This window comes from Dermacentor variabilis, chromosome 6 (assembly GCF_050947875.1).
Source record: "Dermacentor variabilis isolate Ectoservices chromosome 6, ASM5094787v1, whole genome shotgun sequence".
NCBI lineage: Eukaryota > Metazoa > Arthropoda > Arachnida > Ixodida > Ixodidae > Dermacentor > Dermacentor variabilis.
In genome coordinates, this window is record NC_134573.1 from 139,016,437 (window position 1) to 139,042,934 (window position 26,498).

At 48.8% G+C, this 26,498-nt stretch overlaps 1 protein-coding gene and 1 non-coding gene across 2 annotated transcripts in view; one reads left to right on the forward strand and one right to left on the reverse strand.

Moving 5' to 3' along the window:
* The window catches only part of LOC142585313 (solute carrier organic anion transporter family member 74D-like), a 572,676-nt gene that overhangs the window by 343,074 nt on the left and 203,104 nt on the right, over positions 1-26,498 (forward strand). The gene's annotated exons all lie outside the window — the stretch shown is intronic.
* Positions 12,756-12,828, reverse strand: TRNAT-UGU (transfer RNA threonine (anticodon UGU)). The gene has a single exon. It is a non-coding gene; the product is annotated as a tRNA-Thr (tRNA).

Consider the following 26,498-nt stretch of genomic DNA (forward strand, 5'->3'; position numbering starts at 1 on the left):
TTGTAAACTAACTAGCTACAATTCGTAGGTTAAAATATGTGCCGGGCAGTAAATTAGCATAATTATCTTTAATTTTCCATTTTCATTTTGATTTCTCGTTCCAATCTTTATTTATTTCACAATACTGCCGGCTTCCTTTTGGAAGCCCAGGCAGGAGTGGTACAAACATAACCTGATTTCAAACTTTTTCCTCAATCGTATAGAAAAAATAAGTAATAACACAGCCTAATAGGCAAGGCAAACATATGCAAATACACGAAAGAAATACGATGATGCCGTCACATTGCTGCCAATAGGAAAGGCATAATAAAAGAGACATCAGTATATGTAACAAGCAAAAGATATAATGAATGCATGGCATTACAAGCACGTCTGTACTGCAGATAAGAAGGAATCTGGAGTGGCTGAGTTGACCACGCTTTGCGCAAGGGCGTTCCATTCGCGAATTGTCTTGGGCAGGAAGGAAGAAAGATATGCCTTTGTTTTAGCACGCGGCAATAATATTGTTTGATCGTGCTTACCTCTGGTCAGTCGCGATTTATTAAATTGCATTACACGTGCGATTGCACACGCCATAGCCTCCCCGATGACATAGTTGCGGAAACTGACTGTGAAAAATTCGGGCACTCACTCAACTCGCTTAACCCTTGTTAACCATTGCTCTCAGACTCACTTTTGGTTTTATTTTTGCTACTTTTTCTTTGCACTGTAATACGTTTGTTATAAACTTATCGAGTTCCTTTTTATGGTACTCATACACGGCTGCATCTAGCTCATATAGTTCTCTAACGTTTAAGCTGTGCACTCGGCTGGTGTTTTTTTTTTCTCTACCTTCATGTTGTTGAGAGGTTGTATGTGCTTCTTTGATTCTATGCCCCCCTTGCTCAATTCACCATGTAGGGGCCTTGCAAGGAATTTTACAAATAAATAAAATAAATCCATAAATACAGTAACGGCTGCCTCATCCAATAGTTTATTTCAAGGGTCACAATTGGGCTGTCTGAAACAGGCAACTTATTAAAAATTTGGTGCAGCTAAAAGAAAACAAGAAACACCCCGTATAACGTCGTACGGACGCAAAGTGTTAAAGTACAGCCATAATATATATTGCGCTTGGATTTTTCTTGTAGATGCGAGGCGACATTGAGTCACAGAGACGTCTTCCAAGAGCGTCTCATTATACTGCGTTGAACTTGCGCAGTACTCTTTAAATAAAATTTCTCCGATGCCAGCCGCAATTGGAACAGACCGTATATTGTTAAAGTTGGGATCGGGCATGCCAAAAGGGGTAGCTGACCCAGACCGTCGTCCGACTCATCCATACTAAGGACGTTGTTGAAAGGATGAACGTGTTCTCATCGAGAACGAGCAGTACTGGGTTTATTTACAACATCTGCATGAAGAGCGGAGAACGTTACATCTCATCAGTCTAACATGACCGAAGTGAACCACACCGATAAGCCGAAAACGGCTCCTTAAAACCCCCTCTGTCCTTCCTAGATCTCTAATACAGGGAAACTGCCGTCCAACCTTCGTCCTATAGGAGCGTCGAACGTTGTCGAAGAACTCGCTCTGAGGGCGAGTGTTCACACACTCCCGCATCTTTGTCTCACTGAACTCACAGAACGGAAAAGGGCGTCGTAGACAGGGGCTGTCACGCTTGACTCAAGCTTGCACGACTTGGTTCCTGGCATGCCCCCGCCGTTAACTGGGGCGTTTGGGAAACGACCGTGGTGGTTACCGGAGTCGCCGAGAGAACGCCGTTGAACACCCTTTTCCAGGAGTTTCTTGCTCCCATTGGTCTTTCAAGGCGACAGTAAATCAACAAACAACGCTGGGTCCGCCAAGCGTGTCTCGCTTTGTCTCTCCGAAGTGGGGGGGGGGAGGGTCAACGAAACGACCGGACGAGTTCTTTGCGAGGGCCCTCGTTATGAAAAAGTGCTCGACTGCAGTAGGGAGAGGAATGAGCGAAGCAATTGTACAGTTTCAAAATCGTGCTGCTGTGTCTTGAGTCAGGGGTTCGATCGCACCGCCTGTGAGCCACTTCTGTGACACGCCTTATAAGAGTTGGGGTAGGGCATGAAGTAGATGGTAGCTGGCTCATGCCGTCGTTCTACTCAGTCACGCTAAGGACGTTGAGGAATGGAGGAACTTGTCATCGAGATTGAGGAATATGGGATTTCTTTACGGTATCTACATGAAGGGTGGAGAACTTTATATTTCATCAGTCTAGCATGACTGAAAGAGAATTCACAATGAGCAGCCGGCAACGGCCGCTTAAGAACACTCTGTCCTCCCTAGATCCCTAGGTGAGGAAAAACGGCCGTTCAACCTTCGTCCAATGCGAACGTTCAATGTCATCGTGGTCGACCCGCCTTTGAGGGGGAGGGTTCACACACTCACTTTCGCACTTTGGTTTCACTGAACACACTGAGGTGAGAAGGTTCTTGCAGACAGGGTTCTTGACCTGAGCAGGCGCCTCTTGATCCCAGAGCTGACCGCGCAGTCAGTAGCCGCCGCGTGTGTCCATTGACTGTGCCGACTTCTGGGGCCCGTGAGATCGCACCGCAAAACACCCTGTTCCAGGAGTTCTCTTGCTCCAAGCAAACCATGAAGGCGACTACGAATCAACTAACAATACTCGGTCAGCCGACTCTCACTAGACATCTCGGCGCCGTTGGGCTGTGCAGGCGGCGCATTGTTTTCTTTAGAAAGCGAGTCGTCGCAGCGGGCTGGGAAGGGCGATCTTCGGAGGTCGCATCATCCGAAGATCGCCAGCCCCCGCAGGCCGATCGTAGCAGCCTTCCTTCGTTATACAGGTCATTCCATAATATAAAGAATTGCTCGACTGTTGTTGGCGTAGGAATGAGCGAAGCATTCGTACGGTTTGAACATCGCGCTGCTGTGTCTTGAGTCAGGGCTTCGACCTCACCGTCTGTGCGCCACTCCTGTGACACGGCTTCCTTCGTTATACAGGTCATTCCGTAGAGTATTAAGAAGTGCTCGACTGCAGTTGGCGTAGGATGGAGCGAAGCATTGGTACGGTTTCAAACTCGTGCTGTTGTGTCTTGAGTCAGGGGTTCAATCCCAGCGACAATGCGATCACGCACCGGATAGCCAGTTGGCAGTTCGACAGCCATTGGAGCCAAAGTCCACACGTGCAGGTCTACATGTTATCGCTCATAACCACCGCGTTCACTATGGCAATATTTGTAGTTTTTTTTATATATACTTCATAATTTTATGATTAACGAAAAAATCACAACATTCTTTGTGAACCCCTTCGGTGGCAGCCACAGCCTTTTAGCTCAATATGTTCTATGAAAGCCCTTAGGGAGCATAAACGCGACGTTGAAGGTCATGTTGGGCGAGAACGCGCCTTTTGAGAGTCGAAGAAAAAGCACGACGTCGACGCCAACCATCACTTGCAAGAAAAATCTCATTACGTGCACATCACCGTGCAGGTGTGATGTTGAAAAGATACTTGCAGTTACCGAAGTTGACGTCAAGAAAGGCTCATTGATGAGTGGCATATACCCATTGGCTCCTGAGGCACAACCCCGCGCACGTGTGCACACCCAGCGGCCCCATGATACATACCGAGTGGTATAAACGAGAAGAAAAGGGATTAACCGAGGGGCCCGATTTTTATTAATCATATCATGAGAAGCCAACAAACAAGGACACCAAGGAAGACATAGGGGAAATTACTCGTACTTACAATGTGAATTAAGGAAATAATAAATTGTGGCAATGAAAGTGGATGAAAAAACAACTTGTTCCAGGTGGGGAACGATTACAAGTCTTCGCATTACGCGTGTGATCCTCTAACCAATTGAGCTACCGCGGCGCAAGGCTTGTGATTGGTGGCGCTGGCTAACACTCCCAATGTTAGTACTAGAAGAACACATAAATACCCAAGAAAGTGAATGGGGAAACCGGCGTCGGAGTAGTTGGATTGTTTAGAGCATCGCACGCGTAATGCGAAGACGTGGGATGGTTCATCACCTCGGCAAGCTGTTTTCTCATCCACTTTCATTGCCACCATTTGTCATTCTTTTGATTGAATTAGTAAGTACGAGTAATTTGCCCTATGTTTTACTTGGTGTCCTTGTTTGTTGGCTTCTCACGATATACCCAACGGTATTTATTTTATACACATTTCATACTTCGTCGGGGAATTTTCTTTTTCTGATCTTCCCCTGTTTTGATGATTAGGTAGGCGACAATGTTAAAGTGCACAGCAAATAACATCTGGAATACAAGTGCTGGAGCTCCGCGTCTTAGCTTACCGCGGTGAGCTCTGTTGCCGGGGTGCATTCGCATCGCAATTTGCGCTTCTCATCTGCTTTATGCAGTACCTGGTGCCATGAATGTAGCATGCTTCGTCCAAGTGGCGACCTCTCTCAAAAGCGGACAGAAGAAAAAAAATTTTTTCCGGTACGCCAAGCCTTAAAACCTGCAGTGCGAAATCTCTTTAGGCACCGCGGGCGCGTTGGTCCCGTCGTGTCTTCTTCTCGTCTTCTCGTCTCTTCAGGTCTTGGCTAATGCACTACCACTCCCCATTGAACTCGACCGCTTAAATGCACACTTTTGTTTATTCGCGCTCAAGGTCCTTGCCTGTTATGGCCCTGACACCTACAATCCGAGACTAGTCCAATACCCACTGAACCCTTGGGACTGTCATCCCAGCCTCAAATCTCGTTTTTCTCATCACATCTTTCAACTTCAAGAGGCACCTCTGTTACCGCTCTGCCGGCCTACCACCTGTATACTGATGGATCATATACTTCCCACTCTGCTGGCGCTCCTTTCATACTTTGTAATCGAACTGGCCACATCACGAAGGTCGGCAAGTTTAAACTCATCGGTGCCACTTCTTCTTACGCCACCGAAACCGTCGCTTCACTAGAGGCACTATAGCCTACATACGGACTCTGCCTCATTTCACCCCTCTGCACATTTACACCGATTGTCTATCAATGCTCACTGAACACCTTCACAACCACCAATACCTATGTCCGGGATATCAACAAGCCCCTCTTGTTCATTTCTACCCGGCGACGGGTGTCTCTTTTTCATGTGCCGGCACATCAGAGCGTCGATGGCAATGAGACGGCGGACTTCCTTGCTAACTCCGCCGCCTCCCATGGTGTTTCTCGGTTCCTCCTTGCCACTCCTTCCATAAAATCTTAGATTCGTGCCAATTCATTCGCGCAGTGGAGTGCTCAATGGACGCGAGAGAACCGTGGCACTGGACTTCTTAAATGGATCAAATACATTACTTTCTTCCCGCCAAAAAGACCCATCGTTCACCTCATCACCGCTCATGGCCGCGTCCCTTTTTACTATTTCCGCTTTCATCTCTCATCTACCCGTAACTGTGCATGTGGCACTCCATGCTCAGGCTTGCTACATTATTTCAACGACTGTGCTCTCACATCTCATATTGCTCATCTCCTTAAAGATAATCACCAGACTACCGTGACACCTGATCTCTATAACTCTCTTGTTACCGACCAGCGAAGCCGGGCACTCCTTATTAGTCTTTATCGCGTCATCTCTTCGTTCACTTTCCTTCAGCCACCTGTATTTCTTCATTGGTCTTTCTCTTCTCTATCCATTTCTCTTTCCCTCTCCTATTCCTCCCTCCTTGCTCTTCGCCTTTCGCTCTATAGTGTCCTTAGTTATGCCAACTAAGGTGAAGCTCTTCTCCGGGAACACTATAGACGGAATGCCTGACCTCCCGACTCAATCCCTTTTGGTTTCCCTCCTTTTCCTGTCCGTCTCCTCTGCTGAATGCTCAATATACACTTACTGAAACTGATTTGCTACCGCTTTCAAGCCTCTTGCAGTTATTCAGTCGCGCAGATATTCAGTAAAGCGGCGCCTGAGCTCTGCTTCTGCCTGGCGCACTGTCGGGCCTACCTGAGACCTCCGATCCCATGTAGCAGGTGCGCGCCGCCCCACGAGCCTTCATGCCTATACCACTCGTCAGTCACCGGGAGCCGCCTACGAAGTGCCAGTCCGTCTCCAGCCTCCTGCAGTGCGGCTCACCCGAACATCTGCTCGTGCTTTCCGGCACCCTGCAGGACCTGCTTAGGCCTCCTCAGGCCCTACCCTCTTCTGCCGTCCTGATTATTTCTTCTTTCCTTTACTCTTGCTCTCCCTTCCCTCACTCAATTTCCCTCTCCATACTTTTCTTCTGCTCTGTGGCTTAATAAAGAACTGGTCGGAATCCCGAGTCGCCACATGCCGTGCCTATGCAGACCTATACTTCGCGTTAACTCCTGCCCCCTACTTCTCATTTGGCTTCACTTTATGTCGGCTTGCCTCGGTTTTTATCGCGAAAGCAATACTGTTCTCACTTTCGGCCCATCGGTGGTCGTGGCGCCTCCTTACACAGGTGCGCGTCACGTGACCGTGTGACGTCACAGCCAGACGGAGAGACGGGGCCCCAGCTCGCGGCATCGATGGCGGAGGTGAAGCCTTGCGCGCCGCTGCTGCGGCGCTACCGAGAGAGGGCGCTCGCTGGTGTGACGTCACGCTAGGAGGATAAATGGGGCTACAGCTCGGCTCCTCGCAGTGGTCGGCGCGCTGCCTTGCGCTATGTAGGATGATGTATAGCCATAAGTTTAACAAAGGGCAACGATGTCCACACCATCAGCCGAACCAAGGCGCACACAAGGGTATTGCGTCACACAGATGTGACCGCGTCCTCTGTCCTCTGAGTGAACAGACCATATTAGAGCACCGTCCCGACCGATCATCGGCTCAGAAGGCACTGAAGGCACTTTTGTGTTTTCTCAGAACTTCTGGCTTGCTCGAGCGACTTTAACTCAAATGCTGACCGTACACGTATCTACACCTTCTCTCTCCCTTCTTTCTCTTCGCCTTCTCCCATCGCCCAGTGTAGGGTAGCCAACCAGACTATTGACTGGTTAACATCCCTGCCTTCCTGTATTCTACTCTCTCTCTCTCTCTTGCTTTCGCAATCTTCCAGGCTTAACCAAGCTAAGCCTTCGTCCAATTTTTTTTTCTTTCTACAATGGCTTTTCTCAAATTACAATTTGGGTTTCTAACCCTCTTTATTTATTTTCGATTGGCTTCAACCTGCTATAACTTGGTGGTGTGGGTTTCTCTCCTTTTATTTCGGTTGTTTTTGTAACTTGAGAGGCTTAAAAATAGGCCGTGGAACACTCATTTCTAGGAGTGTTCTTGCTCCCATTGGTCTTTGAAGGCGACAGTGAATCAACAAACAACACTCCGTCCGCCAAACGTGTCTCGCTTTGTCTGTCCGAGTTGGCGGGCAAGGAAACGACCGCGCGAGTTCTTTGCGAGGGCCGTCGTTATGAAGAAGTGCTCGGCTGCAGTAGGGAGAGGAATGAGCAAATCATACGTACGGTTTGAAAATCGTGCTGCTGTGTCTTGAGTCAGGGGTTCGATCTCACCGTCCATGCGCCACTTCTGTGACATGGCTTGTAAGAGTTGGGGTCGGGCATGAAATAGATGGTAGCTGGCTCATGCCGTCGTGCGAATCATTCACGCTAAGGACGTTGAGGAAAGGAGGGTCTTGTTCTCATCGAGAACAAGGAATATGGGATTTCTTTACGGTATCTACATGAAGGGTGGAGAACGTTACATTTCATCAGTCTAGCATGACTGAAAAAGAATTCACACTGAGCTGCCGGCAGCGGCTGCTTAAGAACACTCTGTCCTCCTTAGATCCCTAGGTGAGGGAAAACGGCCGTTCAACCTGCGACCAATGGCAGCGTCCAAAGTCATCGTGGTCCACCCGCCTTTGAGGGGGATGGTTCACATACTCACTTCCGCAATTTGGTTTCACAGAACACACCGAGGTGAGAGGGTTCTTGCAGACAGGGTTCTTGACGCCAGGCAGGCGCCTCTTGATCCCAGAGCTGACCGTGCAGTCAGTAGCCGCCGCGTGTGTCCATTGACCGTGCCGACTTCTGGGGCCCGTGCGATCGCACCACAGAACACCTTGTTCCAGGAGTTCTCTTGCTCCAAGCAAACTGTAAGGCGACGGCGAATCAACTAACAATATTCAGTCCGCCGACCGTCACTAGACAGGCCGGCGCCGTTTGGCTGTTTAGGTGGCTCATTGTTGTCTTTACAAAGCGAGTCGTCGCAGTGTGTGGGGAAGGGTTCGGAGGTCGCTTCTCCGAAGATCGCCAGCCGCCGCATTCAGATCGTAGCAGCCTTCCTTCATTGTACAGGTAATTCCGTACTATAAAGAATTGCTCGGCTGTAGTTGGCGAAGGAATGAGCGAAGCAATCCTACTGTTTGAAAACTGTGCTGCTGCGTCGTCAGTCAGGGGTTCGATCTCACCGTCCATGCGCTACTTCTGTGACACGCCTTCCTTCGTTATACAGGTCATTCCGTACTATAAGGAAGTGCTAGACTACAATTCGCGTAGGAATGAGCGAAGCATTCGTACGGTTTGAACATCGCGCTGCTGTGCCTTGAGTCAGGGGTTCAACCTCGCCGTCTGTGCGCCACTTCTGTGACGCGCCTTCCTTCGTTATACAGGTCATTCCGTACTATAATGAATTGCTCGAATGTAGTTGGCCTAGGAATGAGCGAAGCATTCGTGCGGTTTGAGCATCGCGCTGCTGTGCCTTGAGTCAGGGGTTCGACCTCGCCGTCCTGGCGTTCTTCTTTGACATGGCTTCCTTAGTTATACAGGTCATTCCGTACTATATTAAGAAGTGCTCGACTACAGTTGGCGTAGGAATGAGCGAAGCATTCGTACGGTTTGAACATCGCGCTGCTGTACCTTGAGTCAGCGGTTCGATCACAACGTCTGTTCCCCACTACTTTGACACGCCTTCCTTCGTTGTACAGGTCATTCTGTACTATAATGAATTGCTCGAATGTAGTTTGCGTAGGATTGAGTGAAGCATTCGTACGGTTTGAACATCGCGCTGCTGTACCTTGAGTCAGCGGTTCGATCTCAACGTCTGTGCCCCACTACTGTGACACGCCTTCCTTCGTTATACAGGTAATTCCGTACTATAATGAAGTGCTCGAGTGTAGTTTGCGTAGGATTGAGTGAAGCATTCGTACGGTTTGAACATCGCGCTGCTGTTTGTTGAGTCAGCGGTTCGATCTCAACGTCGGCTCGCCACTCCTGTGACACGGCTTCCTTAGTTATACAGGTCATTCCGTTCTATATTAAGAAGTGCTCGACTACGGTTGGCGAAGGAAAGAGCGAAGCATTCGTACTGTTTCTTGTGTCTTGAGTCAGGGGCTTAAGAGGAAGCTTTAGCTCGGGCCCAACTCCGACGCGGCCTATTCAAATACATGTAAAACGCAAAAACGTTTTTATGAGATAACCCCTGGACCTATTTTGATGAAATTTGTCGCATTTGAAAGAGAAAGTTAAATTCTAGTGACTGTTGGAAGCGGAATTTCGATTTAGGGCTTGAATTTTCTTAAAACGATTTTCAAATATTTGACCGTTTGAAAAAATAGAAGCACGAAGTTTACAAATTCATAGCTCTGCATCAAGAAAGGATATCGCGCTTCTGTAAACGGCATCCATTAGATCATTCAAAGCGGACAAATCCGACAGGTCATTTTACATCTTACTTGAATTTATTACGTTGGTTACAACGGTTTTGCAAAAGTTGTATTTCCCTATGATTAAATTTTTTTATATTCGTGTGTAACATATCAATTTCGTCCGCTTTAGATGTACTATTAGTTGCAATTCACAGAATTGTATTGTAATTTTTAGTGGTTAAGTTACAGAGTTGTAAACTTGATAGTTTCGTTTTTGAAAATTTTCGATTTTTGCCAATTTTTAATAAAAAATTGACAATCTAACTCAAAAATTCGAAACCAACAGTCACTAGATTTTAAGTTTGTCTTTTAAATGCAACAAACCTCGTCAAATTTGGTGCAGTGGTTGCCGAGAAAAACGAATTCTCCTTTTACATGTATTTAGATAGGAGCACTCGAGCTAAAGCTTCCTCTTAAAGGGACACTAAAGGTTACTATTAAGTCAACGTGGACTGTTGAAATACGATCACAGAAACCTCGGAACGCTTGTTTCGTGCCAAGGAGAGACTTATTTTAAGAGAAAATGCGTTCTGAAGCGTCCGCGTACCTCTAGCGCAGTTCAAATCGCCCGCCCTCCGATCGAGGAGTACTGACATCATGGTCTCATAGTGACGTTGCGCCATCGGTGAGTAGAACGGCGTCCGCAGACGGCGCTACGGCTTTTCTGCGCAAAACGCGAACGCGCGGCCAGAAACAGAGCCAAGACAGAGCCGACAGCAGAGCGAAAGCGGGAGTATGGTGGCTAGCAGAAGGAGAAACAAATTGCGTCCCACATTACGTCCCACGGCACACGGAGAGTCCGTTTTCGTTAAACTATAGGCTGCGGCGAGCTCGCAGCGTGGTCGGCGTGGTCTATGAGAAGCGACGAGCCTTTTCGCACTCGCAACAGGGCATAAAAATGTGCGAATCGACGCAAAACTCGGCCTAGAAACGTGCTTCGCCACAGCCAGGGCTCAATACGACCCAAGCTGGCACGACCCAGATGTCGTTTCCCGCACCGCCACCAGGCGCCGCTACTATACCTCAAACTCCAGTTCAAGACGCCCATAAGCTGGTACTTCTTTCTATGACGCTAACTTCGACGCTCGTCGCAATGGACCCTGACACCGACAGATTGGCTCGCGATGGTGGGCTCAACTTCAGCGATTTGAGCACCGACGAGCGCGACCTGCTGCTGAGGGCTCGCACTGCCGGCGTCGTTGCGTACTACGACGGCGGCCTCGACACCGGCTCTCCGGAGCGGGAAAGCAACGAGGGCTTCCCACGACATCACATGGACGTGGCATTCTCGCTGCTTGTTCCAAATGAAAGTTTCGCGAGCCAGCAGAACCCTCACAGCACGACGCGATAACGAAACTACTGAAACTCCAAAGCGTGCGCGGCGCAGAGTCGAGCGCGCAGAGTCGAGCGAAAACGAAACCTTTCGAACACCCATATTACTGAAGGGTAACGTCAAAATGTTATTTTTTCTTAGAATCGAATAGGCGTAGACAAGTAGCATTTTTTTCCGTCTTATAATCGAATGAAATGATATTTTTAATACGACTGGTTGAGTATTAGTAACACAAATTATGAGGAGTCCTTTCGTCATCGGGCTAGTACCGGAATGTCGCTGGGGGGTCTCAAATCGTGTCATGCATTTACCTCAATTTCTCGGTTACTAAAGCTCTGTTCGCGATTATATTGACGCCTCAGACGTTCTAGAACATTGCTCTACCACTTTAACTTGAGTTTCTGGTAACCTTTAGTGTCCCTTTAAGAGGAAGCTTTAGCTCGGGGGCTCCTATCTAAATACATGTAAAAGGAGAATTCGTTTTTCTCAGCAACCACCGCACCAAATTTGACGAGGTTTGTTGCATTTACAAGAAAAACTCAAAATCTAGTGACTGTTGGTTTCGAATTGTTGACTTAGGTCGTGCATTTTTTATTAAAAATTGGCAAAAATCGAAAAATTTCAAAAAACGAAACTATCCAGTTTACAACTCTGTAACTTAACCACTAAAAGTGATAATACAATTCTGTGAATTGCATTTAATAGTACATCTAATGCGGACAAAATTGATATGTTACACATGAATATAAAAAAAATTTAATCATAGACAAATACAACTTTTGCAAAACCGTTGTAACCAACGTAACAAATTCACGTAAGATGTAAAATGACATATTGAATTTGTCCGCTTTGAATGATCTAATGGATGCCGTTTACACAACCGCGATATCGGTTCTTGATGCATAGCTATGAATTTATAAACTTCGCGCTTCTATTTTTTTCAAACGGTCAAATATTTGAAAATCGTTTTAAGAAAATTCAAACCCTAAATCGAAATTCCGCTTCCAACAGTCACTATAATTTAACTTTCTCTTTCAAATGCGACAAATTTCATCAAAATCGGTCCAGGGGTTATCTCATAAAAACGTTTTTGCGTTTTACATGTATTTGAATAGGCCGCGTCGGAGTTGAGCCCGAGCTAAAGCTTTCTCTTAATCCCACAATGTGAACTTCGATCTGGCACTACCTATTGGAGCCGAAGAATACAGGCGCAAGTCTACATGTTCTGGCTCTTAACCACTGCATTCACTATGGTTTTATTTGTAGACTTCCGAGAAATACATCGTAATGCTGTGAGTAACGAGAAAAGCAGAGCACTTTTCGAGAACCGCTTTGCGTGGCAGCGAAAGCCTTTTATCTCATTATCTTCTAATAACGCCCGTAGAGAGCATAAACGCGATGTTGACGGATATATTTCGCAAGAACGCGCCTTTTGAGAGTCGAAGAGAAAGCACGACGTCGACACGCGGGGGGGGGGGGGGGGCAACCATCATTTGCAAGAAAAATGGTATTACGTGAACGCCATCGTGTAGGTGTGATGTTGTAGAGATATTTGCAGTTACCGAAGTTGACGTCAAAAACGGCTCATTGATGAGTGGCATATACCCATTGGCTCCTGAGGCGCATCCCTAGTGATACACGCCCATACATGATACGTACCCAATGTTATAAACGAGATGAAAAGGGGTTAACCGAGGGGCCAGATTTTTATTAATCACATTATAAGAAGCCAACAAACAAGGATGCCAAGTAAAACGCAGGGGTAATACTCGTACTTACTAAGTGAATTAAAGAAATGATAAATAATGGCAATGAAAGTGGAAGAAAAAAACAACTTGCCGCAGGTGGGGAATGATCCCACATCTTCGCATTACACGTGCGATGCTCTAACCGATTGAACTACCGCGGCGCAAGGCTTGTGAGTTGTGGCGCTGGCTAACACTCCCAATGTTAGTTGTAGTAGAACACATAAATACCCAAGAAAGTGGATGGGAAAACTGCGCCGCGGTAGCTAAATTGGTTAGAGCATCGCACGCGTAATGCGAAGACGTGGGATCGTTCTCTACCTGCGGCAAGCTGTGTTTCCTCCACTTTCATTGCCATTATTTACCATTCTTTTAATTCATTTAGTAAATACGAGTAATTTGCCCTATGTTTTTCTTGGTGTCTTTCTTTGTTGGCTTCTCATGATATTCCCAATAATATTGTCACGGTCGACGACACGCCACACGTTGTCCCGAACTACCGTTTTATTTCCCGAACTTCAACCTACCGCGCCGCAACATCCGGAACCCCGCTCCGATCCCTTTTCACTCTCTCCCCGCACACTCGCGCCGCTGTCCTCTAAACTGTCCTCCCCGCACTTACGCCACCTTTTCACCGCTCAGTCAACTACTGTCGATCCTGCGCTTGGCCTCCGAGATTAATGGCTCCTCGTCGTGGGTCTTGGGCTCGCTTGTCCCGGCCCTTGCACGTCACAATATTTATTTTATACATCTCTCGTACCTCGTCGGTGAATTTTTTTTTCTGATCTTCCCCTGTTTACATGATTAAGTACGCAACAATGTTAACGCGCACAGCAAATAACATCTAGTGCTGGAGCTCCGCTTCTTAGCTTACCGCGGTGAAATCTGTTGGCGGGGTGCATTCACATCGTAATTTGCGCTTTCTTTTCTTTTCAACTCGATTAACCCTCGTTAACCATTGCTATCATACTCACTGTTCGGTTTTATTTTTCTTACTTCTTCCTTGCATTGTAATACGTTTGTAGTAAACTCATCGAGTTCCTTTTTATTGTACTCATACACAGCAGCATATGGCCAATATGTTTCTCTAAATTTTAGGCTGTACACTTGGCTGGTGTTTTTTTTTTCTCTGCCCTAATATTGTTGCGAGGTTGTATGTGCCTACTTGATTCATTGTCCCCCCTTACTCATTGCACCAACAGGGGTCTTGTTAGGTATTTTACAAATAAATAAAATAAATACATAAATAAAGTAATGGCCGCCCCATCCAATAATTTTGGTCAAGGGTCACAATTTGGCTGTCTGTAACACGCAGTTTATTAAAAATTTGCTGCAGCTTAAAGAAAAAAAAGAAACGCCGTATAACACGTCGTACGGACGCAAAGTCTTAACATACAGCGATAATATATGTTGCGCTTGGATTTTACTTGTAGATGCGAGGCGGTATCGAGTCACAGAGACGTCTTCCAAGAGCGTCTCATTATACTGCGTTGAACTTGCGCAGTACTCTTTAAATAAATTGTCTACAATGCCAGCCGCAATTGGAATACCCCGTGTATTGTACAAGTTGGCGTCGGGCATGTCAAAAGAGGTAGCTGGCCCAGACCGTCGTCCGACTCATCCATGCTAAGGACGTTGTTGAAGGGAGGAACGTGATCTCATGAAGAATGAGGAGTACTTGGTTTATTTACAACATCTGCTCGAAGAGGGGAGAACGTTACATCTCATCAGTCTAACATGACTGAAGTGAAGCACACCGATAAGCCGAAAACGGGTCCTTAAAAACCCCTCTGTCCTCCCTAGATCTCTGGAACAGGGAAACTGCCCTTCAACCTTCGTCCAAAAGGAGCGTCGAAAGTTGTCGAAGGACGCACTTTGAGGGCGAGGGTTCACGCACTCCCGCATCTGTGTCTCACTGAATACACAGAACGGAAAAGGGCGTCGTAGACAGGGGCTGTCACGCTTGACTCAAGCTTGCGCGTCTTGGCTCCTGGGATGCCCCCGCAGGTAACTGGAGCGTTTGGGAAACGACCGTGGCGGTTACCGGAGTCGCCGAGGGAACGCCGTTGAACACGATTTTCCAGGAGTTTCTTGGTCCCATTGGTCTTTGAAGGCGACAGTGAATCAACAAACAACGCTGGGTCCGCCAAGCGTGTCTCGCTTCATCTGTCCGAGGGGGGGAGAGGGTCAACGAAACGACCGGGCGAGTTGTTTCCGAGGGCCCTCGTTATGAAAAAGTGCTCGACTGCAGTAGGGAGAGGAATGAGCAAAGCATACGTACGGTTTGAAAATCGTGCTGCTGTGTCTTGAGTCAGGGGTTCAATCTCACCGTCCTTGCGCCACTTCTGTGACACGCCTTGTAAGAGTTGGGGTAGGGCATGAAATAGATGGTGGCTGGCTCGTGCCGTCGTCCGACTCATTCACGCTAAGGACGTTGAGGAATGGAGGGACTTCTCATCGAGAATGAGGAATATGGGATTTCCTTGCGGTATCTATATGAAGGGTGGAGCACGTTACATTTCATCAGTCTTGCATGACTGAAAGAGAATTCACACTAAGCAGTCGGCAACGGCTGCTTAAGAACACTCTGTCCTCCTTAGATCCCTAAGTGAGGGAAAACGGCCGTTCAACCTTCGACCAATGGAGCGTCCAAAGTCATCGTGGTCGACCCGCCTTTGAGGGGGAGGGTTCACACACTCACTTCCGCACTTTGGTTTCACTGAACACACCGAGGTGAGAGGGTTCTTGCAGACAGGGTTCTTGACCCGAGCAGGTGCCTCTTGATCCCAGAACTGGCCGCGGAGTCAGTAGCCGCATCGTGTGTCCATTGACTGTGCCGACTTCTGGGGCCCGTGAGATGGCGCCGCAAAACACCCTGTTCCAGGAGTTCTTTTGCTCCAAGCAAACCGTGAAGGCGACGGCGAATCAACTAACAATACTCGGTCCGCCAACCGTCATTAGACATGCCAGCGCAGTTGGGATGTTGAGGCGGCACATTGTTGTCGTTACAACGCGAGTCGTCGCAGCGGGCCGGGAAGGGTTCGGAGGTCGCTTCTCCGAAAATCGCCAGCCCCCGCAGGCCGATCGTAGCAGCCTTCCTTCGTTATACAGGTCATTCCGTACTATATTAAGAAGTCCTCGACTGCAGTTGGCGTTGGAATGAGCGAAGCATTCGTATGGTTCCAAAATCATGCTGTTGGCAGTCATGGACCTAACAAGCGGTTACACGTTGGAGCCAAAGGGCACACGCGCAAGTCTACATGTTATCGCTCATAACCACTGCTATCACTATGGTTGTATTTGTAGACTTCCCACAAATATTTTGTTATTGTGAGATTAACGAAAAAATCAGAACATTTTTTGAGAACCGCTTTGGTGGCAGCGAAAGCGTTTTATCTCAATATCTTCTATTAAAGCCCGTAGAGAGCACAAACGCGATGTTGACGGTCATATTTGGCAAGAACGCGCCTTTTGAGAGTCCAAGAGAAAGCACGACGTCGACGGGGGGGCTAACCATCATTTGCAAGAAAAATCGCATTACGTGAACATCACCGTGTAGGTGTGATGTTGTAGAGATACTTGCAGTTACCGAAGTTGACGTCAAAAAAGGCTCATTGATGAGTGGCATATACCCATTGGCTCCTGAGGCGCATCCCTAGTGACACACGCCCATACATGATACATACCCAGTGTTATAAACGAGAGGAAAGGGGTTAACCGAGGGGCCAGATTTTTATTAATCACATCATAAGAAGCCAACAAACAAGGATGCCAAGGAAAACACAGGGGAAATTACTAGTACTTACTAAGTGAATTAAAGAAATGATGAATAATGGCAATGAAAGTGGATGAAAAAAACAACTCGCGGCAGTTGGGGAACGATGCCACGTCTTCGCATTACGCGTGCGATGCTCTAACCAACTGACCTACCGCGGCACAAGGTTTGTGAGTGGTGGTGCTGGCTAACACTCCCAATGTTAGTTCTAATAGTAACACATGAATACCCAAGAAAGTGGATAGGGAAACCACGCCGCGGTAGCTCAATTGGTTAGAGCATCGCACGCTGTTACGAACGGCCTGCAAAGGTACCGACCTTCAAAATTTTCTGTTAGCCGCAGATGCGATGGTGGTGATCTCCCGAGAAGCGACCTGGGAACCCTTCCCCACCTGCTGCGGCGACTCGTTTTTTTAGGGGTGACGATATGCCGCATCAGCAACCCCTCGGCGCCCCTATGACTAAACGCGGTCGGTGGACCAAGTATTGTTAGTGGATTCGCCGTGACCTCCACGGCTTGCTTGGAGCGGGGGAATTCCTGGAAAGAGATATATTGCAGCTGCGGTGTTACGGGTGCCAGACGTCGTCGGCGAATGCACAGACGCGGCGGCGTCTGTCCATTCACCAATTCTGGTTGTCATCCACGTCGTGCTTTTTCTTCGACTCTCAAAAGGCGCGTTCTTGCCAAATATGACCTTCAACATCGTGTTTGTGCTCTCTAAATGCTTTCATAGAAGATATTGAGCTAAATAGCTTTCGCTGCCACCGAAGCGCTTCTCGAAAAGTGTTCTGATTTTTTCGTGAGTTCTCGGATCAAGAGGCCTCTGTTTGGGTTCAAGAGATCCCTGTCTGCAAGAAAACCACTCAACTCGGTGTGTTCAGTGAAACCTCTGCGGAAGTCAGTGTTTAAACCCTCCCCCTCAAAAGCGTGTCGACGACGATGACTTTGGACGCTCCCCTTGGTCAAAGGTGGAACGGCCGTTTTCCCTCACCTAGGGATCTAGGGAGGACAGAGTGTACTTAAGGAGCCGTTGGCGGCTCCTCAGGGTGCATTCCTCTTTCAGTCATGTTAGACTGATGAACTGTAGCTGATGAACTGTGACTGATGAACTCATGTAGATACTGTAAATAAATCCCATATTCCCCCTTCTCGGTGAGAACAAGTCTCTCCCTTCAACAACGTCCTCAGCGTGGATAAGATGGACGACGGCATAGGCCAGCTACCATCTATTTCTTGCCCGGCTCCAACCATAACAACTGGCCGACAGCGGTGAAACGGCCGCGCACGATCTTTGCGAGGGCCCTCGTTTCAGCCAGCAAAGAGCAGCCGCTCTGTTTCACACTAGATCAGCTGGACAAGCGCCCGCTCGCAGAAAACAAAATTCTTGGGCACTGGCGTGCACGGAGATCAGCCCGAGCTACTATCCAGTGTTTTGATCCGGACTGCTGGTACGATCTGTTGGGAACTCGGCGCTGACGCCCGTGGTTGTACCTGGGTCGCAAGCCCCAAGGGTAGCGTTGGCCTGGCGGCCTGGGGTACAACTGGAAGCATCCGAAGGTCCCGGCAAAGCATGAGTCGACTGGTAACAACGAAACAACTTGTTTATTTTAACATCGCAAAGAGTTGGCGGTCAGGTTTGACCGTAGTAGAGAGACGGGAGAGCACTTCACTCAACAGAAGAAATCGGAGCCCTCCTTTTGGCGTCCGGGGGCAGCTGTCTTTATACTCTCGCAGTTGAGGGCAAGAAGGAACCCCTCAAAAGACGAGCACGTGAATGTACAATGGGCTAATGGTGACGCACACTGTCGTAGCGATGCCGTAGCACCATGTCGAGCACGATCTCGTAGCACCCTGTCGTGGCGCTGCCGGTCGGACACAATGACTGTAATGAGAGGATGGTCCCTGCTTTGGCATCGCCTGTTTCGGGCACAATGACTGGAACGAGATCCCTGCTTTGGCATCGCCTGTTTCGGGCACAATGACTGGAATGAGATCCCTGCTTTGGCATCGCCTGTTTCGGGCACAATGACTGGAATGCGAGGATGATCCCTAGGCGGTCGCATCGCCGCAGTCGCGCCTGGAAACACCTGGCGATGAGTGTTGCGGCGACGACGATCGGGCCAAAATGTCTGCCGCCCCGCCGCAGTCGCGCCGGCAAAACCACGTGTCGCAGGCGAAACGCAACAGACCGCCCCGCCGGGGGAAGGAGATCCCGATGGACAGGGGACTGCATCCGCTGTCCGGAGGGATGTCGCTCGATGATGCTCATAACCGAAGTCGGGCGTCCCTCGACGTTTCTTGAGCGCAGCGCACAGAGAAGGCCTCGTTCTCTCGTTCAGGTTCGCACGGGACACTGCAAAGTGACTTCGGGAGAGTTCACATTTTTGTTCTCGTTCCCGGCAAGCGTTAGAACTACGCTGAAACTCAACCGCTCAGTCAGCAAGCACGGCACACTCCTCACTAAGCCCTGCCAGGCTCTTTCCCCTTTTTATACCACTGCCTAGTTCCTTACAGTAGTCTAGCATCACTCAGAACGCGTCCACAAATTGAAAAATTGCACTAGAAAGCATATCATCACTTTGAAACACTAAACAAAAGCAATATGTTAAAAAAAATCCTGCCTCAGGAAGAAAAACATCAGTAACAAACAATTTTGAGGCTGATTCCTACGTTAGGGGCTTCGACTTAAGCCATCGGCGTTACCGTTGAGACTCTCCTTTTTGTAACGTACCTCAAAGGAATATTGTTGTAAAGCGAGGCTCCAGCGCAGGAGGCGGCCATTTTTGGGAGAGATGGTCTGCAGCCATTGGAGAGGGCAGTGATCCGTCTCAATGATAAACCTCGAGCCGGCTAGATAGCATGACAATTTCTGAACGGCCCACACGAGACATGCACACTCTTTCTCGGTGGCGCTATACGCCTGCTCACGACTGGTCAGCTTACGACTAGCATACAGGACGGGGTGTTCTACTTCTCCATTTTCCCGTTGGCACAGTACAACGCCCATGCCTCGCTCACTAGCATCGCACTGAACAATGAACCCTTTTGTATAGTCTGGCGATCGTAGCACAGGCTGGCTTGTTAGGGCATTCTTTAGGGCGCTAAAAGCTCTTTCCTTGGTCTCGTCCCAGACGACTGTTTGAGGCTCTGTCTTTCTTAGAGCATCCGTCAGGGGAGCCGCGATATCAGAGTACCTAGGGATGTACCTCTGATAGTAGCCGGCGACACCCAAGAACGACCGAATATCGGTCTTGGTGCGCGGTTGCGGAAAGTCTCGCACAGCGGCCACTTTTATTTCAGAGGGGCGGCGACGACCCTGACCAATCACGTGACCGAGGTAGACAACCTCGGCCTGTGCTAACTGGCACTTAGGAGCCTTGACTGTCAAGCCCGCTTCGCGCAGGCGGGTTAGCACTGCCCGCAAGTGTGCCATATGCTCAGACCAGGATGCGGAGAATATCGCTACGTCGTCTAGATACGGTAAAGCGAATTCTTGCTGTCCCCGCAACACTTTATCCATGAGACTTGAAAAACAGTATGGCGCGTTCTTCAAACCAAAACTCAACACTTTAGGACGGAATGTTCCCATTGGTGAAATGAACGCCGCATACCTACTAGCCTCTTCTGTAAGTGGAACCTGCCAATAACCCCTGACAAGATCTAGGGTGGAAATAAACTGAGCGCTACTAACTTTCTCAAGGCGCTCCTCGATGTTAGGGATCGGATAAATTTGATCCTTAGTGATGGAATTAAGCCTGCGGTAGTCGACGCAAGGACGAGGTTCCTTGCCCGGTACCTCAACTAAAATCAAAGGGGAGGTATAATCACTCTCACCTGCCTCAATAACACCGAGCTGTAGCATTTTCTTTACCTCAGCCTCTATAATATCGCTCTGGCGGGGTGACACCCGATACGCCTTGGATCGTACTGGCTCTGTGGAGGTAAGTTCTATATCATGAGTAAGTACAGAAGTCCTACCAGGCCTCTCAGAGAACAGACCTTGAAACTCTTGTAATAGCTGGTGTAGTTCGGTTTTCTGCTCGGGCGACAGCGGTGCTTTACTGATAAGGTCACTAATGACTTGACCGGTGTCTTCCCTGTTCGTCACTGAGCCTAGTCCCGGAAGCTCGACTGGAAGCTCTTCAGGAACGTTTATCATCATGCACACCACTGCTTCCCGTTGTCTATAAGGTTTGAGCAGATTACAGTGGTAAACTTGCTGTGCTTTCCGCTTTCCTGGCAGACTTACCACGTAGTTAACGTCCGACAGTTTCTGAACAATTCGTGCTGGGCCCTCCCACTGCACGTCTAGTTTGTTGTTTAGCGATGTGCGCAATATCATGACCTCATCGCCAACCTCAAAACGACGGGCCCTGGCTGTCCGATCATAATAAACCTTGGCCCTCTGCTGGGCCTTTGTCATTGCTTCACCTGACAACTCCTGTGCCCTTCTTAAGCGTTCGAGGAGCTTAAGCACGTACTCCACCACGACTGGGTCGTCGCCCCTACCTTCCCATGATTCTCGAAGCATGCGAAGCGGAGATCGAAGCGAGCGACCGTACACCAGTTCAGCTGGCGAAAACCCCGTAGCTGCATGCGGCGCGGTCCGTAAAGCAAACATCACCCCAGGCAGACACAGCTCCCAGTCAGTTCGATGTTCAAAACACAACGCTCTCAACACGCGCTTCATGACGGAGTGGAGCTTCTCAACGGAATTCGACTGTGGGTGGTACACTGAGCTGTGTAACAGCTTTACCCCACACCTTTCGAGAAAAGTTGTCGTCAAAGCGCTAGTAAACACTGTGCCCTGATCTGATTGGATTTCCGCAGGAAAACCAACTCGCGCAAATATGGACAGTAGTGCATTAACTATCTCAACTGAGCTGAGTTCTTTAAGCGGCACTGCTTCAGGGAACTTTGTCGCTGGGCAGATCACAGTCAAAATGTGTCTGTACCCCGTGGCTGTTACCGGCAGAGGTCCCACTGTATCAATAACGAGCCGTCTAAAAGGCTCCGTTATGATAGGTACCAATTTCAACGGCGCCCTCGATTTGTCCCCTGGTTTGCCCACCCGCTGACAAGTGTCACATGTCCTCACGAAATGGTCTGCGTCCCGAAAACACCCTGGCCAATAGTACTCTTGCAAGAGACGGTCCTTAGTTTTCTTAACTCCTAGGTGTCCGGACCACGAACCCCCGTGTGACAAGCGCAACAGATCCTGACGATAGCATTGAGGCACGATCAGCTGATCGAACTCCACTCCTCGGCGGTCTAGATACTTCCGGTACAGGACTCCACCTCTTTCCACAAAACGCGCAGTTTTCCTGGCGATACCTTCTTTGACATTGCAGCGAATGTTTTCTAGGCTACCATCCTTTTTTTGCTCGGTTATCAAAGCCGACCGGCTGACTTTTAGCAACCTATCAAGTCCGTCTGACGTAGGCGCGATGAGCAAATCAGTAGATAGCTCTTCTAACTTTCCCGTGTCGGGCATTTCCTCTCCAGTATCTGGCGCCTTCAACGCTACAGACTCAATTTTATTCAGTTCGGGCGTGCTCTGAATATCAGCTTGCTGCGCCTCTGACCCTTTTTCGTTGTTTGATAACGTCGGCCCCGCAACTACTGCCTTTGCAGCGAGCTCCCGAACCTTCGATCTGGTTAAGGCCTGAACACTAGCTTCACCAAACAAAAGCCCCTTCTCGCGCAGGAGGTGATCGGACCTGTTTGAAAATAGGTACGGGTACTGGGGTGGCAGCATAGATGACACTGCCGCCTCCGTCTCAAGCGCTCCGAAAGGTCCTTCAATAAGCACCTTTGCTACTGGCAGACACACGCTATGAGCTTCCACGGCTTGCTTGATCCACGCGCACTCGCCCGTGAACATATGGGGTTCTACGTAAGACGGGTGAACTACATCCATCGTAGCTGCGGAATCGCGAAGCACTCGGCACTCTTTCCCGTTCACGAGGAGGTCTCGCATGTAAGGCTCGAGAAGCTTCATGTTCTCGTCAGTGCTGCCTATTGAAAAAAACACAACTTTTGGTGTTGTTTCCGGACACTGCGCCGAAAAGTGACCCGGCTTCTGGCACGTATAACAAACGCCCGCTCGCCTCATCTCGAACCGCTTTCTGCGTTCGGCTTCGGCTGCCGCCGTCTCCTTAGGTTCGGTCGCACTGCTTCCACTCGCATCCGCACTACGCGCGTTCCCCTTTGCTCTCATGGGTGTGAACTTCGGCCTCTCGAACTTCGAGCCAAATTCACCCTTTTGACCATCCTTAGCTCCGCGAGCTCGACGCGTCACAAACTCCTCGGCTAGCTCAGCGGCTCTAGCCACCGTACAAACGTCTGGCCTATCCAAGACCCAGTATCGCACGTTCTCCGGTAACCGACTATAAGACTGTTCTAGCCCGAAACACTGCAGAACTTTATCGTGGTCACCAAACGCTTTCTCTTCTTTGAGCCACTCCTGCATGTTCGACATAAGCCTATACGCAAACTCTGTATAAGACTCACTTTTGCCTTTCTCATTTTCCCGAAACTTCCGACGGAACGCCTCCGCAGACAGCCGGTACTTTTTTAGAAGACTCGATTTCACTGTGTCGAAATCCTCTGCCTCCTCTCTATCCAAGCGAGCGACTACGTCGGCCGCCTCGCCGGGTAACAAAGTGAGCAAGCGCTGTGGCCACGTTTCCCGAGAGAACCCCTGCTTCTCGCACGTTCGCTCAAAGTTAACCAGGAACAAACCAATGTCCTCTCCAAGCTTAAACGGCCGCATCAGGTCAGTCATTTTGAACAATACGCGTTCTCCTGCACCGTGTGCCTGACTTCCATTACGAGCGCGTTCCATCTCTACCTCAAGACGCTTCATTTCCAAAGCGTGTTGACGGTCACGCTCTTGTTGCTCTCGCTCTTTCTGTTCTTTAAGTTCGCGCTCCTGTTTCTCTTTTTGCTCTTTAAGTTCGCGCTCCTGTCTTTTTGACCTCTCCTCAATAGTCTCAAGGCATTCCGACAGCTCGTCATCCTCAGCCTCTAACTCAAGAATAGCCTTTAGCAGTTCAGGTTTTCTTAGTTTGTCTGAGACATCCAGACCCAACTCTCTTGCAAGCTCCAACAATTTCGGTTTGCGCAACGACTTCAAATCCATGGCTGCTCTGAATGCTGCTTTCTCTACTGCTTACTATTGTCTTGCCGCAAACTAACCCGGCAGCAACGACAACCACAATTACCAGCTCTGTTTCTGACACTAACAAAAAGCCTGGCAAAGCTCAGAAGAAGAAAGTCCCGCACTCACCAAACCTCGCAGCCAAGAGTCCAGCGCAGTCGTTCCGCTGCAGGCAACCAGTCATCACACAGGGCTCGTTGCACTGCTCCCGGATCGTCGTTGAGCTGCTCAGCATACAGTCAACTGCATCTCTTTGCTGCTGGCCTCCGTTGTCGCGATCTCACCGCTGGCAGACAGTTGTTTGAAGTCGGAGGCGATCTCACCGCTGGCAACCAGATGTTTGGGATCGCACCGCTTGTACGATCTGTTGGGAACTCGGCGCTGACGCCCGTGGTTGTACCTGGGTCGCAAGCCCCAAGGGTAGCGTTGGCCTGGCGGCCTGGGGTACAACTGGAAGCATCCGAAGGTCCCGGCAAAGCATGAGTCGACTGGTAACAACGAAACAACTTGTTTATTTTAACATCGCAAAGAGTTGGCGGTCAGGTTTGACCGTAGTAGAGAGACGGGAGAGCACTTCACTCAACAGAAGAAATCGGAGCCCTCCTTTTGGCGTCCGGGGGCAGCTGTCTTTATACTCTCGCAGTTGAGGGCAAGAAAGAACCCCTCAAAAGACGAGCACGTGAATGTACAATGGGCTAATGGTGACGCACACTGTCGTAGCGATGCCGTAGCACCATGTCGAGCACGATCTCGTAGCACCCTGTCGTGGCGCTGCCGGTCGGACACAATGACTGTAATGAGAGGATGGTCCCTGCTTTGGCATCGCCTGTTTCGGGCACAATGACTGGAACGAGATCCCTGCTTTGGCATCGCCTGTTTCGGGCACAATGACTGGAATGAGATCCCTGCTTTGGCATCGCCTGTTTCGGGCACAATGACTGGAATGCGAGGATGATCCCTAGGCGGTCGCATCGCCGCAGTCGCGCCTGGAAACACCTGGCGATGAGTGTTGCGGCGACGACGATCGGGCCAAAATGTCTGCCGCCCCGCCGCAGTCGCGCCGGCAAAACCACGTGTCGCAGGCGAAACGCAACACCAGACACTACTGGGTTACCGAAGAGAAACCGGACTCTGCGATAAACTATAAGTGTGCGGCACACTGCATCGCGACGCCATGTACATTGACACGAATCGAGCGACATGCCTGCAGATAATAAAGTGCACCCATTGGCTACCTCAATCCCAGATGCTGCCTGTAGATGGCGTTGCGATGCAGTTTGCCGTTGCTCAGGCTCCCGCTACGTGGAGTATACCACTTTTGTCGGTGCCTGTACCTGACTCCGACTCTGTGTGAAACGATGCGGCGCCTTTATTGTGTGACAGCACCTACATATTCTGTAGAAGGAACTGTTGGGCTAGTTGGTGTTTGCTTACCGACATAGTGTAGGGCGAAGACAGTTACACAGAAGAGACGTGTTCTGTGTCTCTTCTGTGTAATTGTGTCTTCGCACAACATTACGTTGGTAAGCGCCTACATAGCCTCCCTCCACCCCCAGCCCCCCTTTTTTTTTATTATTGTTCATCCGTACATTTTGTACTTCTATCTTTTCTCTTTTATTTGTCACACCCATATTCCTCTATTGAAGTGGAAAGTTGGGCGAGTTGGTATGCATTCACAATGGGAACAGCGCGAACAAGACGACGACGGAGTGTTCTTGAAAAGTTGAAATGCATAACCGACTTATTAACGAGAATTCACTAATAAGTGTTTAACTAATTACCTTGTGGCACGTATTGCATTTGCAAATCCTAGCTGATGAGTTTGCAAGGCAGATCCAGTTGAAACGAATTCTAAGGATGAGACCAGTTTCTGGGTATTAATTCCCTAACTTTGAGGAGAAATGCATTGGCGTTCCAGTTACTTTTGTGTTTCAATGCGTAATACGACGTTTCGTTAAAAAAAGAACGACAATGCATTTTTACCTCCATTTAGACGGTGCATATCTCGTAAATGGTGTCATCCACACAATCATATTCAAGTGGATGTGCCTTGTAGTCTCACCCGCTAGAATTTGTGAATTGCAATATTATTATTATTTTTTTATTATTTACATATACTGCCATCTTGCACAGCAAGATATTGCAGGAGTGAGTGCATACATATGTGAATCAATTGAAGAATACATTCGAGTGGCAAAAAGAAAACAATATAAAAACAATATCAGGAAGAGCTAGTTGATTAATGAACGTAATTAGGTAATAGGTTGGCAAATTCACCACTTGATAACTCGCGCAAGGAGTTATGTGCCATAAGTTAATTAGATAAACACTTAATGAGTGAATTATTATAAATTCGTTTGTTTTGCATTTCAACTTTTCGTGCTAGTAATGTCCGCCTCTTCGAGTAGACCAGCTCGTAGAATAGAATTGTGCGAGCTGCCACAGGTGACTTTTTTTTTTTAATCTGAATGTGTTCGTCGAAACAACTCTACCTTTGGTAGAGTTTCTATATGAGCTTAGAGTTACTCTGAGTAACATAGAGTTACTACATACGCTACCTTTTGATAGAGAGACATGTCTCCAGCTTCTTAACTGACTGGACGCCGGCCCACTACTACGTGGAAGCGCATGCGCACTCCATAAACCACCTTCCCTGTAGTTCCCGCATGCAGCGGGTGTCCACGTGCACATACTTATTTAACTCTATTTAATGTGCCATATAACAGGGGGGGGGGGGGGGGAGAGGGGCTGGGTGTGAAAGTTAAGAAATTAACGGAGAAGTCCCACTCATTGGATTTAAACCGTTTCAAAACAAGTCGCGCGGCTGCACAACGCTCCTTCGAGGCGCAGAATTACCGCGACGGCGCTGCCGCCAGAGCGCGTTGGCGCGCGGAGA